Below are 18,987 nucleotides of genomic sequence, written 5' to 3'. Positions count from 1 at the left end.
TATTAGCCGGGCACTCAAATAGCATATGTACGCAGGCGTAGGGTAAGCTACGCTGTCTGCGTAGTCCAACGGCTGCCTAGCATAGTTAGCGTAGTGACTCCGGCAGCCCGGCTCTGTCCCCGGAGTCCATGCCAAGCCTAGTAAACACCTCTCACACAGCGCCAATAACCACCAGATCCCCTGCGCTGGCGGACACCAGTGGAGAGGCGATCATGTGGGCGCCGGATGGAGAGGCGCTACAGCTGTCTGAGATGCAGGTGCGTCTCAGACGCTCCTGCGTCTCAGTAATTATAAGCACACGCGCCTCATGCATAAAGGGGGTATGCTGGCGCAAGTGCGTCCTATGCACAATAATGGAGGCATTTTCAAACCCCCACTATCCACGGCAGCCCAAAGCGCGGCAAGCGGACGCGTTACGCGTCCTCCCGACCTGTTCATACCCCCACTATCCACGTCGGCGTGGAGTTGATTCTATAAAGTGTGGCTTGGTTATAAGATTAACTCCACGCCAACGGGGATAGTGGGGGTATGAACAGGTCGGGAGGACGTGTAACGCGTGCTCTCGCCTTACTCCGGGCTGGCGTGGATAGTGGGGGTGTTTCAGGAACACATTCACACCTGCCATATCATACATCTGAGACAGTAATGACGACAATGTTAACTGTAACTGGATTTTAGTTAATAATAAAGGAGAAAAGACCACATTAACAAATAACAAAAAAATCAATTAATCATGAGAAAATAATAAATCAGTCATTCTTCTGAATCTGCATTGGCAGAAACAGCATCAGAAGTGGATGCACTTGTCTCTGCATCTGCGCCGTCACCTTTCTCAGCCTGGGGGAGCAGGGTTAGCGCATGGAGGATATGCTCGAAAGTGTTTTCGGCGCCCACAGTCTTTCGCCATATGCAAGTAAGAATCGAGCTGATGGCGCGCAGTGCCCCTTTGGCATTTTTGCACCACTTGCAGGATCCCCAAAGGCGCTCGATGTTCTGGGTGTGAACCCCGGTCTCCACAAAGTTGTACTGGTGGTTCACCCGAGCATGGTGGTACCCTGCCAGCTCCAGCTGCTCTGTGTTGTAGGCACGCCAGCAATCGGAGTAGATGGTCTTCCCCGGTTCGATGTGCCTCTCGATTGCGGCCATCAGGGTACTGGCATCATGTCTTTGTACTGGTGTCACAAAGCACTCACCAGTCTCCCTGCAAATGCTTCCAAATATCCACTGCTGAGGCAGCATCCGTTCAACATGGCTCTTCCTCTGCACGAAGAGGCTCCCGTCAACTTCGACGATTTTCCACGGACTGCCAATTTTGCGTTGGGGCTGCGTCATCAGGTCCACAGTGCAGGCCTCATGCATAAGGTGATTATAATGGACCGCTGTTTTGTTGGACATGTTTAATTGATGCTCACAAAAATGTATAGTTGTGAGCTCCTCCGCCCATGAATAAATAAAGCGTACCAGTGTCAAAAACGGTAAACAGCAACCCGGGAACCAATGTGCCGCACGCAGGCTCACCTTCTTACGGCACAATTTGATATGGCATGCTGAGGCGCATTGGGTGTCCATTTATGCAACTTTTAGTCTGTGGCAGCAAATGGTGCTGCTGGAAGAATAACACTCCTCCTCTGTCTTTACCAAGCTAACATTGTCACAGGTTCTTCAGGCACTGTCACTTCACCTTCAGCTATATAACAGTGACACTGACTGTCTGACTACGCTGATTCTGACAGATACGCTCGCGGGAACACTGCGCTACTTCTGACTGACTATGCTAACTATGCTGGCTCTGACTGACTACGCTAACTACGCTGGCTGTGGAAACACTACGCTGATTCTGACAGGGACGCTCGCCACTGTCACTTCACCTTCAGCTATAAAAGTGACACTGACTGTCTGACTACGCTGATTCTGACAGATACGCTCGTGGGAACACTGCGCTACTTCTGACTGACTATGCTAACTATGCTGGCTCTGACTGACTACGCTAACTACGCTGGCTGTGGAAACACTACGCTGATTCTGACTGCCTCGCTACGCTAATCACGTACTGGGCGCCCGGCTAATACACAAGTACCAATTTGCAAATATGATTAATTACTGGACAACCTGTTCTGATTAAGCTCTTCAGATGTAAGAAAATGTTCCTTACATTACATTACATGCTGCCATGATATTGTCATGGAAAACAATTTACTGCCATATTTGCTTTTGTTCTTGTCCTGTCTAGGAAGTAAGAACAAACCTTGAATAGAATGAGATCCTGTGTCTATGAATCTGCTGAGAGGTTTAATTGTTAATCTAGAACAATGCTTGCCAGCCCCTTCCAGAGAGAGTGTCTCACTGTACTGTACAGTACAGTACAATCCAATTCCTGCCACTAAACACTAATCTCACTGTACAAAGTGCATGAATGATGGCACAGGCGAGGAGCGCTAAGGGTCATCTCAGCAGCTCACAGGGAATTAGGAGAATAATAGTTTGGTGAGAGTAGACTGATAGAAACGGCTAGTCTGATTATTGTAGCAGCAGCTGTTGAGGAATATGTCAATGATTATGATTATATATACTGTGTTAGATGTTAGAGTTTTATGAGGAAATTCTTAAGAAAATGGTTAGTGTGTGTATGTGTATATGTATATATATATATATATATATATATATATATATATATACATATATATATATATATATATATATATATATAGAAAGAGAGAGAGAGAAAGGTTCAGAGTGCGCTATAGATCAGTACACAATTTAAAACACTAGAATTTAATAAAATATTGTCTTATAAGATTACATAACATGACTGATAAAACAAAACAGTTCTTTAAATAGATCCAATGAAGTTGCAGGCCCAACGCGTTTCGTCAACAAATTGACTTCATCAGGGGCTTTGGAAATATTGATTGGTAAGACAATTTTGCACTTCTTGATGGAAAGATTTTCCAACTGTTTGAAACAGCAAAAAACTGAGTTTCCCAGTGGTAGACCGTATACAAAAACATATATACATATATCGCCGATAAAGCACGATAAATTGTCAATGGGGTCTGAGACCGCCAAAAAGAATTCACAACTTTTAAAGTCAGGCAGTAGGTATTTTCAAGCCAGAAATCCAAGTATCATCAGAAAATCTATTTGTAGAACCGGATGTAGACTCATGAAGATCCAAGCATAAAATCTTCATGAGTCTACATCCGGTTGGAGTTGATTTTATATAGTGTGCCGAGCCCAAAGCGTGGCGAGCCACGCGACAGGACGCGGATTACTTAACATGTATTCCGCGTCTGCTCACCACGCTTCGGGTGCGGTGGCTCGCTGCGCTCACCACACTATATAAAATCAACTCCATGCACACTTGGATAGTGGGGGTATGAACAGGGTGGGTATACAATAAAAAATGGGGTCTGTGGGGCATTTAACATTGGACCCAATGTAAATTGGGTCTCAGGGACCATTTAACATTGGATCCAATGTAAAAATCAGGTTGATCGCATCGCATGCGATTTGGTTGCATGTGATGCGATCGACCCGATTTTTCCGACCCGATCAAAAAATTGGGCGCCCAGATATTACATAAGTACCAACTTTGGAACTCTCTACCTATAGAAGTGGTGTCGGCAGACACTATAAATACGTTTAAAATAAGGTTGGATAACCATTTATTGGTTAAAAACATCCATGGGTACAAATAAGTAACATAATCTGTCTTCAAAATATCAGAAGATACTATACAACAAGGTATAAACTATTATAAACATAGGTTGAACTAGATGGACGCAAGTCTTTATTCAGCCTTACCTACTATGTAACTATGTAACTATGTAACTATAACCTGATCCCTGTGGATGGGGCTTGGTGCCCAAAACATGTTGGATTGATCTGTATCCCTGGCAGTGTGTTGGATCTGGATCTGTTCCTAAAAACTACCTTTCAGTGTTTTATATGTTTTAAAAAAAACTACAGTCTTTTTGACATCAATAACATTAATTTTCACTAATTTCCAGTATCATGAATGCCTCAAACCTCACAATGTTGTTTTTTGGCCAAAAGGTTGCACAGAGGTAGCTACTCATCCATCCGAGTCTGCTGTCGGTTAGCATGTTTCCATCAGGTGTCTAAGGTCTGCTGGACACGGTGGGGTGCAGGTCGCCCAGCAGATAGTCTGACTGCTTGCCGGCACCACCATCTTGGTTTAGGGCAAGTGAGCTATTGGGCCAGGTCAGGGTATTTCCTGCCTTCCTGCCCTGTCAGCCAATGGTAGCCACCCACTTAGGGGTTCTGCCCAAGCTGATCTTGGTCAGTGCAAAAAGTTTTCTGAGTTGTTCAGATTGTTTGGGAATACTTCTGGCTTTTCTAGTGCCTGCTGCTGCTCCCAGCTCAACCTCAGTTGTCCTTTGCTGGCCTCTGACGCCATCGCCGTCTTCACAGCCTGGCCCATTCCATTTCTTCCAGCCTAGTCCAACTGGTACCCATTGGTTTCTGTTAGTACCCTCCAGCTTTGGTTCTGGTTCTGGGTCCAGCTCCATTCAAATCCAAGTCTTCATTCTTCAATGTTCTTCATCACCCCCTGTCTCCAGCTAACCTGTCACCCCAAGTTCCCTATACAAAGTCTTTGCTTTATTTACCATTGAATTTTTTCTCTCAAAGAAGTATTTAAGTACTTCCCTTAAGTTTCCCATTTATGAAAAAATCCTTAGTTAAACCTACCCATTTTAACCCCTCATCTTCTGGTCCATCTACAGTTCCTGAGCACCACACAACTCCATCAAATCCCTCTCCTGTGACAACTAAGCAACACAAGTGGGTGGCACAAACATGTCGCCCATCTAGGAGTGGCACTGCAACGGCAGGCAGGATGGCAGTTTGAAAAACTAGGCCCCAAAAAAAGAGGTGCCCTCTCACCCACCCTTATGTTGCGTAAATATGACATGCACATTGCTGGGTCGCTGACGTCATCAGCAGGGGCGGCGGAGGAGGCAGAACTAATGCCTTGACAAAGGGAACTGTGATTCCCGAAATGGGTTGGCCAGAGGGGACCACACTTGGAACAGAGAGGCTCATTCTGCCATCACAGCATCCTGAAGGATAAGGTTACACACACCATTGAAAAACCTTGGTATTTTTTATGGCTGGACTGACCAGGTTTGTGGTTACCAACCCCCTCCCGAATACACTGTGACCCTCTCTAGATTTTATTTAATCTTTTTATGTAAAAAAATGTTTTTTTAAGCAATAAAAACTTTTTAAAGACATCGGATTTCAATTGTCCATATCAAAGATACCGTGATGGGAGGAGCCTTACATGAATAACAGTCAGTACTGGTACGCCAATATCTAAATCCATCTTAAAAGAAACCTAGATATGTCTGGAAACACCTAACCCGATGTGAGTTAGGTGCGTTACAGAAAAACAAATAAGAAAAGTAAACCCTGATTTTCAGATTGTGACAGCATATTTGATGAAATATCTGTTTGAATTTATACATATTTAATTTTCTTTTTCACACAACCAATCAATTGAAAACGAGAGGACAGACGATAAAAATCACCAGATCTTCAAAGGAAACTTCTAAGCTAAGTATTTCCTTACTGATCATTCTCCGTTGATATAGGCAAAGCGCCATTACACTGTACTACTTCTTTTTTTCTGAATCTATCCCTGTGGGTTAGGGGTCCTACCAACAGTATAGTGAGGCAGCTGCCTCAAGTGAAGCGCCCAAGTGCTCCCCACTAACATTTTTCTCCAGAACTGAAGTGACGCTGCTGCCTCTTCCATGGCAGTGAACGGGACATGGGTTGCTCGGCCCAGTGTTCCCATTCAGACTGCCCTGCAACCTAGCTCCAACCCAGGTAAAACCATTCTTTTAACCTGGGTCGAATTGCCGGGTTACTAGACCCAGGTTTTTCAAAATGGTGCTTTCATACAACAAAGAGACCCTGGTCAACCCGGCAAAACCTTGGGTCGGACCTCGGTTATTAATTGTGTGGTGAGAAAGGGGTATTATTGAGTTGTTTACATACAGGAATCACAGTTATATTTTAGGTTTTTAGTGGTTTTCTTTAATGTGTTATTACATAACCAATATATATTTCAATAATAGTAATTGAACAACGTACAATATTTTGAAAGGAGAATTGAAAAACTCTTTCAGTTTGGAAGTTGTCTTTTGATTTCCTTAGAAACATTAAGTTACAGAGTATACATTTTATACATCACAGAGACATCCAAGAGATGAAGATATTTATAGCAGAACAGGGTTATTATCAGCCGGAGAGCTGTGTTCCCGTCACCACATATTTAGCATCTGGTTTTGTCAGCTCCTCTGGAGTCATTGTAAAAATTTGACTAACAGCTTTCCCTCTGGTTTTCTGCACATTTTCTGACAATACATTTCCCAACCCTCTCTTCACATGCTCCCGAGTATCAGCCATTCCTTCAAAACAACTTTAGACACAAATCCAGTTCCCTGTCCTTTTCACTTACTGCATGCATCAGTTGGTTCTGTTTGTCTTTTTCTTATTATTAGCCACCCTTGCTTATATTCTGTAGAACAGTGGTAGCCAACTCCAGTCCTTGAGAGCTACCAACAGTTCACATTTTCCAGACAATCTAGCTGCTGCACAGGTGCACTCATTACTCACTGACACATTTTAAAAGATCCACAGGTGGAGCTAATTACTTCACTTGTGATTCTGTGAGGAGATCTGGAAAACATTAACTGTTGGTAGCTCTCAAAGACTGGAGTTGGCTACCCCAGCTGTAGAACTACCACATTTCACAGCACTTTACAGAGAGAATTTGTAATTCAACCACCACCCAACATTTTACTGTGAAGTGGGGTGTTCCAAGTGCTTGATGTCATGAGTCCATCATAATTGCATCATTCTGGCCCAGATCATCACTGCACTTTTTGCGAGAATTTGTCAGAAAATTCGGTACTTATGAGTTATCCGGGCGTCCGATTTTTAAATCGGGTCGGATCGGGACATCGCATCGCATCGCATGCGACCATCGGATGCGATGCGATGCGATGACCCGATTTTTCCATAGGAATCAATGTTAAAATGGACTGAGTCCATTTTAACATGGAATTCAATGGGAAAAAGGGTCCTTTTCATACCCCTACTATCCAAGTGGGCATGGAGTTGGATATAAACCTGTGGCGAGCGTAGCGAGCCACCGAGCCCGAAGCGTGGCGAGCGTAGCGAGCCCCGCGAGGGGACACAGAATACCGTCCCCTCGCGGGGCTCGCTTCGCTCGCCACGCTTCGGGCTCGGTGGCTCGCTACGCTCGCCACAGGTTTATATCCAACTCCATGCCCACTTGGATAGTATGGGTATGAAAAGGACCCATTTTTCCATAGGAATCATTTTAACATTGATTCCTATGGAAAAATCGGGTCATCGCATCCGATGGTCGCATGCGATGCGATGCGATGCGATATCGCATCGCATCTGATTGTATGCCTTAACTTAAGGCATACAATCAAAAAATCGGCAGCCCGGATAACTCACAAGTACCGAAAATTCTGATGCTCCTTTTATACAAATCCCGCCGCCTGCTCCCCACCTCATACATATATTGTAAGGCCTAATTCAGACTTGATCGCAGGGCAAAATTGTCCTCGAAATGGGCACAACCACGTGCACATCAGGTGGGGCAGATGTAACATGTGCAGAGAGAGTTAGATTTGGGTAGGTTGTGTTATAACTGAAATCAAAATTGCACTGTAAAAAATTAAGCAGCCCATATTTATTCTGCACAGAAACAAAATAACTCACCCAAATCTAACTCTCTCTGCACATGTTACATATGCCCGCCTGCAGTGCAGCATGGTTTTGCCCATTTTGAAAACAAATTTGTCCTGCGATCAGGCCCATAGTCACGAGCATACGTGTGTTTCGAACTTAGGTGTGTGTAGCCAAGCAAATACAGCATCTAAACTCAATATAGATAGGATTACTATTTTATGTGTTTCATTATTTGACTATAGATTATTCTCAGGGAATAACATTTGCAGTTTGAGTGTGTGTCTGTGTATATATATTTATATACTCATAATTCTAATGATCTAGAATGCAGTTCCTGTGTATTATACCCCTTTCACACTGAATGACACATTTTAGATGTTGCAGGAGCAAGCAGTGGTGACCTGGGTCCAGGCCCAGTGTGATAGAGTCTGATTGGCAGGCTCAGTAGTACTTGGAGATGAAATTCTCTCAGAGCATCCACTGATCGATGCAACATTGCATACTTTTATACAGGTCACAGAAATGAAAACATATTACCGTGTTGCACTGGCAAAAGCTATTGAATTAAATAGCCTTTTCTCCTTACAGTAAATCAGGGGGTAACATGCACTAACCCACTTATACTGCTTTCACATTGCAAAAACCTGCTTTCAACCCGTTTTTCTAAACGTGTCTTAAAACTGGACAAAAGCCAGTTGAACCCCTTTCATATTGCATGATGTAAAGGTATATTGCAGTTTAAATACCGTTTTGTACCTTTCAGATTCAACCCGTTTCACCCATAGAAAGCCATACAATGTCATTTTAAATGTTTTTTTCCTGCTTGTGGGCGGGGATCAAGTGTGGTTATCATTTGTAGCAAATACCGTTTCTGAGCTGTTCAGACTGCAGGGAAAACGTCTCAGAAACGTGTAGGATCCTGCTTTTAACACGTGTCAAAATACCGGTTTTCTGTAACCGGTAAATTGACAATGTAGCTTTCACATTGCAGCTGGAACCGTTTTAAAGCACTAAAAAAACGGCAATATACCGTGTTACAGCTGCAATGTGAAAGGGGTATTATTCTGCAGAAAATGTGAAATCAATTAGCTTCCCCATGCATTAAACAGTGACGTGCGGTGAGGACAGTGGTTGGTGAGGCACTGGCAGCAGAATGACTTGGTGCAGGGGAGCAGCAGGTCCTACAAACATCAAGGGTGCCATAGCAGCTGCATATCCTGCACCTGCCACTGCGCTCAACCTCCATATACACATAATGCACCGTACACATATGCCCCACATGATTAATGCCCACACATAATGCACCGTACACTTATGCCCCACATGATTAATGCCCATATACACATAATGCACCGTACACATATACCCCACATGATTAATGCCCACACATAATGCACCGTACACTTATGCCCCACATGATTAATGCCCATATACACATAATGCACCGTACACATATACCCCACATGATTAATGCCCACACATAATGCACCGTACACTTATGCCCCACATGATTAATGCCCATATACACATAATGCACCATACACATATGCCCCACATGATTAATGCCCACACATAATGCACCGTACACATATGCCCCACATGATTAATGCCCATATACACATAATGCACCGTACACTTATGCGTCACATGATTAATGCCCACACATAATGCACCGTACACTTATGCCCCACATGATTAATGCCCACACATAATGCACCGTACACTTATGCCCCACATGATTAACCCCTTGAGTGGTGGGTTTTGCTGGGGCAGGACAAACCTACCAGGGCAGGTTTATCCTGCCTCAGCAAAACCCACCACAAGACAGCTGGAAGGTCCCCCTTTTGCTCCGGCGTTAGTACGCCGGAGCTTCCCTGCAGCCGCTCAGCATCTCATCCTTCCGCACTGCCTCCCCTGCCTCCCCTGACTGCACGTCCCTGGCATTAAACTACTGATGATGCCTTTATTCTCACAGACTGACTCTTCCTCACAGCTCCAGGGACTGTGAGGAAAAGTGTCACCCCACCCCCCAACCCCCACCCCCCCCTTCCCCCAGCAATTAACACGTGAGGTATTTACCACTAATTGAATAGTCTGGGTATGATAATTAGCCAAAACTTTTCTGTGGACATTTAGTAATTAGTTCTGATAATAATTTCTTAAGGCCCCCATACACTAGCCGATTTTGGTCAGATTTCTGCCAGATCAGTCGGATCTGGCAGAAATCGGACCAAAATCGGCTAGTTTGGATGTCCCCTCAGATCCGATGCGCGGTCCCGTGCGCATCGGATCTGCGTCGGGTGGTCGGACCTGCTGCACGTCCGACCACCCGACTTGGGACCTAGTGCGGCGGTAGAGGGAGCAGGGGGGGCTGGGGACGCTGCGGGGGACACAGGCGGCATAGAGCCGCGCAGGGGGAGACGGCGGGAGCTGTCAGTATTGAATAAAAAAAAAAAAGCCCATACAATGCATGGGCGGCCTGTGATTGGCTGAGCGCTCTCTCAGCCAGTCAGCAATTGGCTGAGAGAGCGCTCAGCCAATCACAGGCAGCCCATTCATTGTATAGGCTTTTTTTTCTACCATTGACAGCTCCCGCCGGCTCCCCCTGCCCGGCTCTATGCCGCCTGTGTCCCCCGCAGCGTCCCCAGCCACCCCCGCTCCCTCTACCGCCTCGCCGCACAGACGCTGGGGGGACACAGACGTGTCACCCGCAGCGTCCCCAGCCCCCCTGCTCCCGCCTCGCCGCACAGACGCTGGGGGGACACAGACGTGTCCCCCGCAGCGTCCCCAGCCCCCCCTGCTCCCTCTACCGCCTCGCTGCACAGACGCTGGGGGGACACAGACGTGTCACCCGCAGCGTCCCCAGCCCCCCTGCTCCCTCTACCGCCTCGCCGCACAGACGCTGGGGGGACACAGACGCTGTCCCCCGCAGCGTCCCCAGCAGCGGGGGACACAGAGTCCCCAGCCCCCCCCCCCCCCCCCCCCCTGCTCCCCGGGTTTTTTTACATGTGATAAATCGAGACGATTTATCACATGTAAAAAATGGCACATCAAGTGCCAGTCTAATCAAGCTCCCCCGGGGAGCAGCCGGGGAAGCTCAGGGGGAAGTCGGGGGCGACTTGTCCTAAGGACAAGTCGCCCTAGTGTATGGGGGCCTTTATGGATGCTTATTCCTTATGAGATCAATTTGCTTCAATGTTTGGGGCCCGGAGGATATCCTGTTTTAATTTATGTTTTATTTTTACAAACATGCCCCTGTGTACCCCAACATGCACTTGGTGTAAATGAAAGGGAGTGAGCTGCTGCATTTTTTCATATAGTGAATGAACCCTAAATGAACTGGTCAATAACTCATGCTTGACCTCAAACAAGGCCCAAGTTTGTTGGAGGGATCCAGGTCCCCCACCACTCACCCATAACCTCCCTCTTTTCTGTCCCTCTCTCTTCCCAGCACACCTCCACCTGTGCGTTTGTGTGGTGAGAAGGTAGTGAGCACACGGATCGCACCCTGCCCCATGGATTTGCCACTGGCTGAGGGGGCTAATGGCATGTTCAGAGTGGTGCTGAAAATACATTGCTTCTTTATTTCTATGAGGTTGCAGTCACACCCACCGCAAGTAGACCACGCCCCCGGAAGTACCAGGCCTGGCCCAGCACTGTACTGCCCTGTATGACCTTGCTAGCTCTACAGCAATGAGTTTTACAGAATAGTAAAAAGTGGCTGTTGGACAAAAATAGCAGATTCAACTCCAATATGTACAGGCTTTTATTACAATACTGGTGCGCAATGCTCTAATTTTGAGATAATAAATCTATTCTAATAATGTTTTCAACATACATTTACATAACTTTGATAAAAGCATCTCTTTAAAGGTTAACTGCATTTATAATTGTTAGAGCTTCTGTAGCCTTTGCTGGTCTACATAGAGAATAGACGTTCTATGGACATACAGTGTATGTGATTTGCTGTCTCGATGCAGGGGTCTAGGCTTTTAAAAGATATCATTTAAACCACTGACTTCCTGTGAGCGGTCTTGCACTGCACACACACCTGCTTCCTGGCTTTCAGTCTCTCGGCAATCCTAACATTTGCTTTTCTTTGTTGTTGTTTATTTTTTTTTTTATTATTAGCTGCTCTTTTATTACATTGAGCTGATTTTATAAAAAAGTATTTGTTAATCATGACCTGCCATTGGTCCTTGCATTTTCTGCTGTACTCTATAGTGCTATTTCCCCTGGTGAAGATGCACTTTGTGGAATGACATGGTGGTGGTTCCCACGAGGCTCTTGCATGGGTGCCTCAGGTTGGTGTCCCAGGACAAAAGTGTGTATGCTTAATATCGTTAATGACCGCCCACTCACCCTGCTGCATTGTCAGTGTTGAATATGGGGCTAATTCAGTAATCGAAACAGTGTTTTCTGGGAGCTGACTGGAAAAGGCAAGTGTCTCTAGGCTGCTCCGGGGAGGTCCCTGGCGCCTGCACCTGGCTTTGCAGCTAGGCGGAGCATAACAAGAGCTGCTGCCATGCTGAGACTTGTAGTTCCACACAAATAATAGAGAAAAAATATGCCAGTGCACACTATTAAAACAAAGAACGGACAGGACAATCATAATAAACTGTACGATTTAACACAGAGTAAAACTGAGGTTCTTGGCATCATTTTTAACCAGAAAATATTGGCCCACCTACCAAAGCCAGGTGATCTCATCAGCTAGGTCCATTACATTCCTAAGGTTCAGGTTCAGAACACGGGACCCTTGGGCCAGCACAGTCCAACTGATCCAGGGCATCACACAAAAGAGAAGTAGCAGTGTAAATGATAATGCATCGCTTTAATAGGTGGCAAAAGCGTCAGAAGTGTGAGAAGTAGCAATTAAAGTGTTAAAAAGTATTACATTAATACAAAGACAACTTAAATTCTGAAAGACGACAGCGTTTGGTTATTGTATATTGCATTTATTCTATATTGGTTATATATACATTCTTGCGTGTTTTATTGCACTTATTTATAGATGTTTTATTGTTATGATTGCATTCCTTGCTATTCAGCAAATTTAGATTTTTATAAAAATATATACTTTTTACTCTTTCAATGATCCCACTCATTTCTAGCCTTTGGGCTGGCCCACCCCTTTGTGGTGAGCAGCTTTTTGAGTAATATTTGGGCGGTCTATATAGCGCCAGGTTTACACATATAAATACTTAAGTGTTACATAAGTGTCACACTATTATAATAGAAATTACTGTGTGTTACTTAGGAGATAATTAAATCCATAGATCAGTGGTTCTCAAACTTTTTTGAATCCCAGTGTCCCTGAGTATTCAATTTTTGTCACGGCACCCCTAGCCCACACGTTTATCACTGAGAAAATGTAAAAGTAAAAAAGAAAATGGGAAAAAATATTCAATTAACTGTGTTTATATCTCACCATTAGGGTCAGTTAAATGGTAAAGGACAGGACTCACTTCTGTTTGTCCACAATTAAATTTTCCATAAATAATTTGAATTGGTCATGGACTACTAATCCAGGGCACATCCCCCAGCACACATTTTGGGAACCACTGCCCAAGATACTTGAAGTAACAGGAACAGGATAGTTATACACAGGGCTGGCTGGCAACTTTCAGCCTGGGGGGCTACGCAAGCCCACCACCATCGCCATCATTTCACCACCCTACCCTCTCCCCTCAAGTATGCAGCAAGGATTAAACAATCATTTTCCCCCACACACATACACCAGAAATGGGGACAGTGCGCGCCGATGGCGTGGTGCAAAAATTTACACTGTAATGCCCATTACACATAAAGCCACACACCGTAATGCCCATTACACATAATACCAACACCCTAATGCCCATTACACATAATGCCAACACCGTAATGCTCATTACACATAATGCCACACACCGTAATGCCAATTAAATATAATGGCACACACCGTAATGCCCATTACACATAATACCAACAATGTAATGCCCATAAAACATAATGACACTCGCCGTACTGCCCATTACACATAATACCAACAATGTAATGCCCATAAAACATAATGACACTCGCCGTACTGCCCATTACACATAATGCCAACACCGTGATGCCCATTAAACATAATAATGCCTATTACCTTTTATACCATATAACTGCTGCTCATTATCAGAGGAATATCACTCGTTGCCAGGGGTTACATGCTTCTTGCCAGGGGTTTCATTTGTTGCCCAGGGGGATTTGCCTGCTCATTGCTAGTGGAAATGACATGCTGTTGCTATGGAGTGCTAAATGCTCAGTGCTGGAGGAAGGGGCATGTAACACTCCATAGGGTGAGTGCTGTTGCCAGGGGGAGCGATATTTTTTGTCAGGTGGGAGACAGGGTACTTGCTCGTTGCCAAGGGGTTCCATGCTTCCATTTAAATAGCGCACCAGCGCTACCCGAATCCGCACTTCTGGGTAATGCTGGGCGCGCTATTCTCATTTGACAGACACTAGAGGGATGGCAGTACATCTAGTTTCTGTCTCCTCCAAGGCAGCGGCCATTTTTGCAGGGGCCGTCCCTTACATTCAGGTGGCCGGGAGTGCGGCTGGACAGTCACGGAGCCCGGAGATGGCAGCTGCGGCAGCAGGGGACAGCCGGCCCAGCGGTTACATACCGGCCTGGGGGGCATGTGGCACCCGGCCCAGCCTGCTCCTGGTTTTACATAAAGTATAGTACAGACCTTATTCAAAATGTATGACATGATACAGCAGGACTTCTTGTTGTGGTCTGTAGAAGCTATTGTAAAATGACCAGATCTAAGGGCCAGATGTACTAAGCTTGAAAAGTGATAAAATGGAGAGTGAACAACCACCAGCCAATCATCTCATAACTGCCATGCCACAGGCTGTATTTGAAAAATGACAGATGGGAGCTGATTGGTTGGTGGGTTATCACTCTCCATTTTATCACTTTACAAGACTCAGTACATCTGGCCCTAAATCTCTATAGATCCATGTGTGGATCATTGGGGTCGACAGGAATCAAGAAGAAAAGGTTGACCACAAAAGGTCAACATGCACAAGGTCGACAAGGGAAAAAATGTTGACAAGAAGGTCGACACGAGAAGGGTTGACAAATGAAAAGTTTTACATGAGTTGGTGTCAATTTGTGGCTTGGAGCACATGGACCGCAAATTAGTGTACTGCATCTCCTCACATGGCTCGCGCTGCTTGCCATGCTGCCAATCCCAATCATAGTTCACATGGAGGATTAATATGAAAAAAGTACAAATAAAAATAAACTAAAAAATGTGAAAAATCATGAAAAACCTATTAATTAATATATATTGAATGTCGGCCCAAAGCCCGGATCTCCTTCCAACTGCTTTTTCCGCCATGCCTGACAATGCTCACATCAAATTCACAAATAAATACTCTCATTCCACAGCTATCAATACTCTGCTAATGGGACGGCTGCTCCTGGATGATGTGACTCTTGTTTTCTGCAAGCAAAGGAAATCTTGGGCAGGTACATTCATATTGTAATGTGTTGCTAAGGGCATTGTTTTCCCAATGTGTGTGTAAAAGAGAACAAACAGATGCAGCACCAAATGTAAAAACCCAGTTTGTATCCACTGTTAATATAGACAACCCCCACCTAAAAGAATGGTCTAGCCCAGGGGTTCCCAACCATTTTTGAATCATGGCACCCTAGAGTATCAGAATTTTACCACGGCACTCCAGGCCTCCCAAAAAATGCAGAAAAATAAATATAAAATTAAGGAGACTGAGTTTTTATATGTGATTCTCAGGTTCAGTTTTTGTTAAAGGGTATGGTTTGCTTCTGCTTGTGTACATATTTTATGATTGCCATAAATAATTGATCATAAAACATTTTAATTGGTCCTGGACCAGGAACCCATGGCACCCCTGCAAGTGTTCCAAGGCACCCCAGGGAGCCACAGCGCATAGTTTGGGAACCACTGCCCAATGGTTCCCAAACTGTGTGCTTAGGCACCCTAGGGTGCCGCAAGACCCTTGCAGGGGTGCCTCGAGTTGGTGTTCCAGAACCAAAACAATGTGTTAGGAATAACCTGTACTGGTGGTTGCCAATCATAAAACATGTGGACTATTAGAACCACAATCATGTCCACCACCACATAATTGAATATAAGGGTGACAGGTAAGCAATTTAATTAATTTTACATATTTTTTTTAATTTATTGTTTTGAAACTTCTGGCCTAGGGTTGCTTTATAAAAATGCTGATACTCTAGGGCGCCATAACTCAAGAAAGTTTGTGAATCACTGGTCTAATCCATACAATATTGATTAATTTATAGACTGTGTTATGTTTAGATAAAGAAGCTATACAGGTCGAGTATCCCGTATCCGAATATCCGTTATCCGAATTATTCCGAAATACGGACATTCCAGAAAGTGAAAAAAATATTTTTTTTTGCTAAAAACTCACTGGGGACATATGTAACAGCATCACTGGGGACATGATATGTAACTGGCACTATATATGTGCAAGACAATGATTGCTTGGCATTCAAATTCAGTGCTGCGATAGTACACACATTTTTTTCACATTTTGAAAACTTGTTTTTTGAACAATTAAAATATATTTGTGTGTATTTTATGTGGTAATAAAATATATTTGTGTGTAAATGCAAGATACTTCAAAATACATCATTGAAATATTAAAATATTCCGAAATACGGAATAATCCGTTATCCAAAATTCTCCTGGTCCCGAGCATTTTGGATACGGGATACTCAACCTGTATATACACATATTCATGCTAGGGGAGTTTAATGTTTACATGTATGTGCAGTGTATATATACTGTATATATAATTTCTTATATATGAGTACATGTTACGAAAATGGGGAAAAAAAATCATATATTATAAGGGAACCTCAACAGAAATGGGATTTTGGTAGGCAGGTTGACAGTTATAAGGAAGACAGTCAATAGGTCGACAGCTATTGGTCGACACATGATAAATGTCAAAATAACTTCGGTCAACACGGTCAAAAGGTCAACACAAGCAATATGTCGACATGAATAAAGTCAACATAAAACGATTTCTATGAGTTTTTCAGTTAAAAAAATTAATACTTTACCATTCAAGTGGACATTGAGTTAGATACATAATAGTCCCGAAGCATGCCCAGAGCGAGGGGACATGGTCCACCTCTATGGTGTCTATATTGTCCTATGTTGGCATAGATGCCAAAAAAGTAAAAAAAAAAAAAAAACCTCATGTCGTCCTTTTCCATGGTGACCTATTGTGTGTGTCGACATTTGATCATGTTGACCTATGTGTCGACATATGTCCTGTTGACCAATAATGGTTGACCTACTGACTGTCATCCTTATTACTGTTGACCCATACTCACAGTAACGTTCCTATACCATCTAAACGGTAAATAGGAATGTCTGCTTGTTACAGTTATGATATGTCATTATCACATGTAGAACAGCAGGAGTCGTTGCTGAGGGCTAGGACTTGTGTACACATTGTCACAATGCACAGCCCGGGTTTCACTATAGGAAATGTGACTAGGTATGGCATGTGAAACAGGAACTGATCTGGCAGCACTTTCATGTTCTGCCTAGTAACAGGCAGGGATTGGTTAGGCGAGGAGGATTCAGATAGGAGGGGGAACAGTACACTCACACTCACAGAGGGAAAAGTTAGGAGTTAACATAGGAGTTTTTGCACATTGTCAATATAGAGTCATATATTCTGTGATAATGCTATATGAAGATAATGCTATATGAAGAGTAATCATGTTCCTGCACATTATATATAATGACCTCCTTGTTGAGCTTCTGTTGTCACTGACCTGTCTTGATAAAGACCCATTTAGGGTTGAAACATCGACTTTGAATAAGTACCTCTGTATAATACATTTTTCCTGATTTTTGCATTGATAGTGAGTGCCCTCCTCAGCCGTTTTTGTTGCTGGACTGTCTATTTATATATGAATATCCCCTCCTGGGATTTCTTTTGTGGTGCACCCTGCTCATTTATACAGTAGACACCTGGATGTGAGTGCAGACCCTGAACTGTCTATATATATATGGAGAATCAATAGGCAGCGCTCTCACAACCATGTGTTCAGCAAACAAAATGGCTGCCTCTACTGTATGTGGGAGTGATGCATATCCATAGACAGCTACACCTTGTAGGATCCTATTTATGAACAATGAACCCGATGATACTGACTGGCATCAGATTATGTGGGTCTCATCTGGACTCTGCCAGTTCACACATTCACAGTGCCAATAGGCACAATGACTACACTTTCATGAAACAAAAAAAACATAAGATGAATATCAAAAATGTTAATTTAAAAGGAATTCTATTGTTAGGAATTCTATTGCTGTTCTCCCTCCATGCCCTAGTGGATGGTAGGGCATGAACTACCACCTGTTCTGGAATCACATAGGGGGGAAAAAATGGTGTCGACCTTCTGCATTGTCGACCTTCTGCCAGTCCACCTAAGGACTCTGTCGTCCTTCAGTCCCTCTCAACCTTCTGCCTGTCGACCTTCGGGGGTCAACCAAAGTAGTGTCGACCTTTCTTGTGTCAACCTAACAATGGCTTCCTATTTAAAATCTGGTCTATTTAAATCATAAAGCATTTTTTATGCAGTAATGATCCCATGCTATGGCCACCCTGTGATGGAGATGGCGATAGGAGGACAGCCAGCAGTTCTTGTGTAGCCTATGGGGTCATGTAATAAGTTTTGGAGAGAGAAAAAATAGATGGAGATAAAGTACCAGCCAATTAGCTGCTAACTGTCATGTTACAGGCTGTGTGTAAAAAAGGTACTTGTTTCCTAGCACGGCACCCATCGCATCACATACCATAAGCCTTACAATGGTATGCGATGCGATGTGCCGCGATGGCACCTGATGTTATACAATTTTAAATCATATACCATCGCATTGTATGCCATTGTATGCCATATACAATGGTATACTATTTTAAATTGTATAAGCACCCTAATGGGTGCTTACAATGTTAAAAGCACCCCCACGCCAAGTATCAACGCCAACCCGAAGCGCGGCGAGCGGCGGCGGTACGCGGCGAGTGGCGGCGGTACGTGTCCTCCGACCTTTTCATACCCGCACTATCCACGTCGGCGTGGAGTTGATTTTAGATAGTGTGACGAGCGCAGCGAGCCACCGAGCTCGAAGCGTGGCAATCGCACGCGGAATACATGTAAAGTAATACGCG

Source organism: Crinia signifera, chromosome 6 (assembly GCF_055691185.1).
Source record: "Crinia signifera chromosome 6, ASM5569118v1, whole genome shotgun sequence".
Lineage (NCBI taxonomy): Eukaryota > Metazoa > Chordata > Amphibia > Anura > Myobatrachidae > Crinia > Crinia signifera.
Note: the sequence above shows the minus strand (reverse complement) of the source record.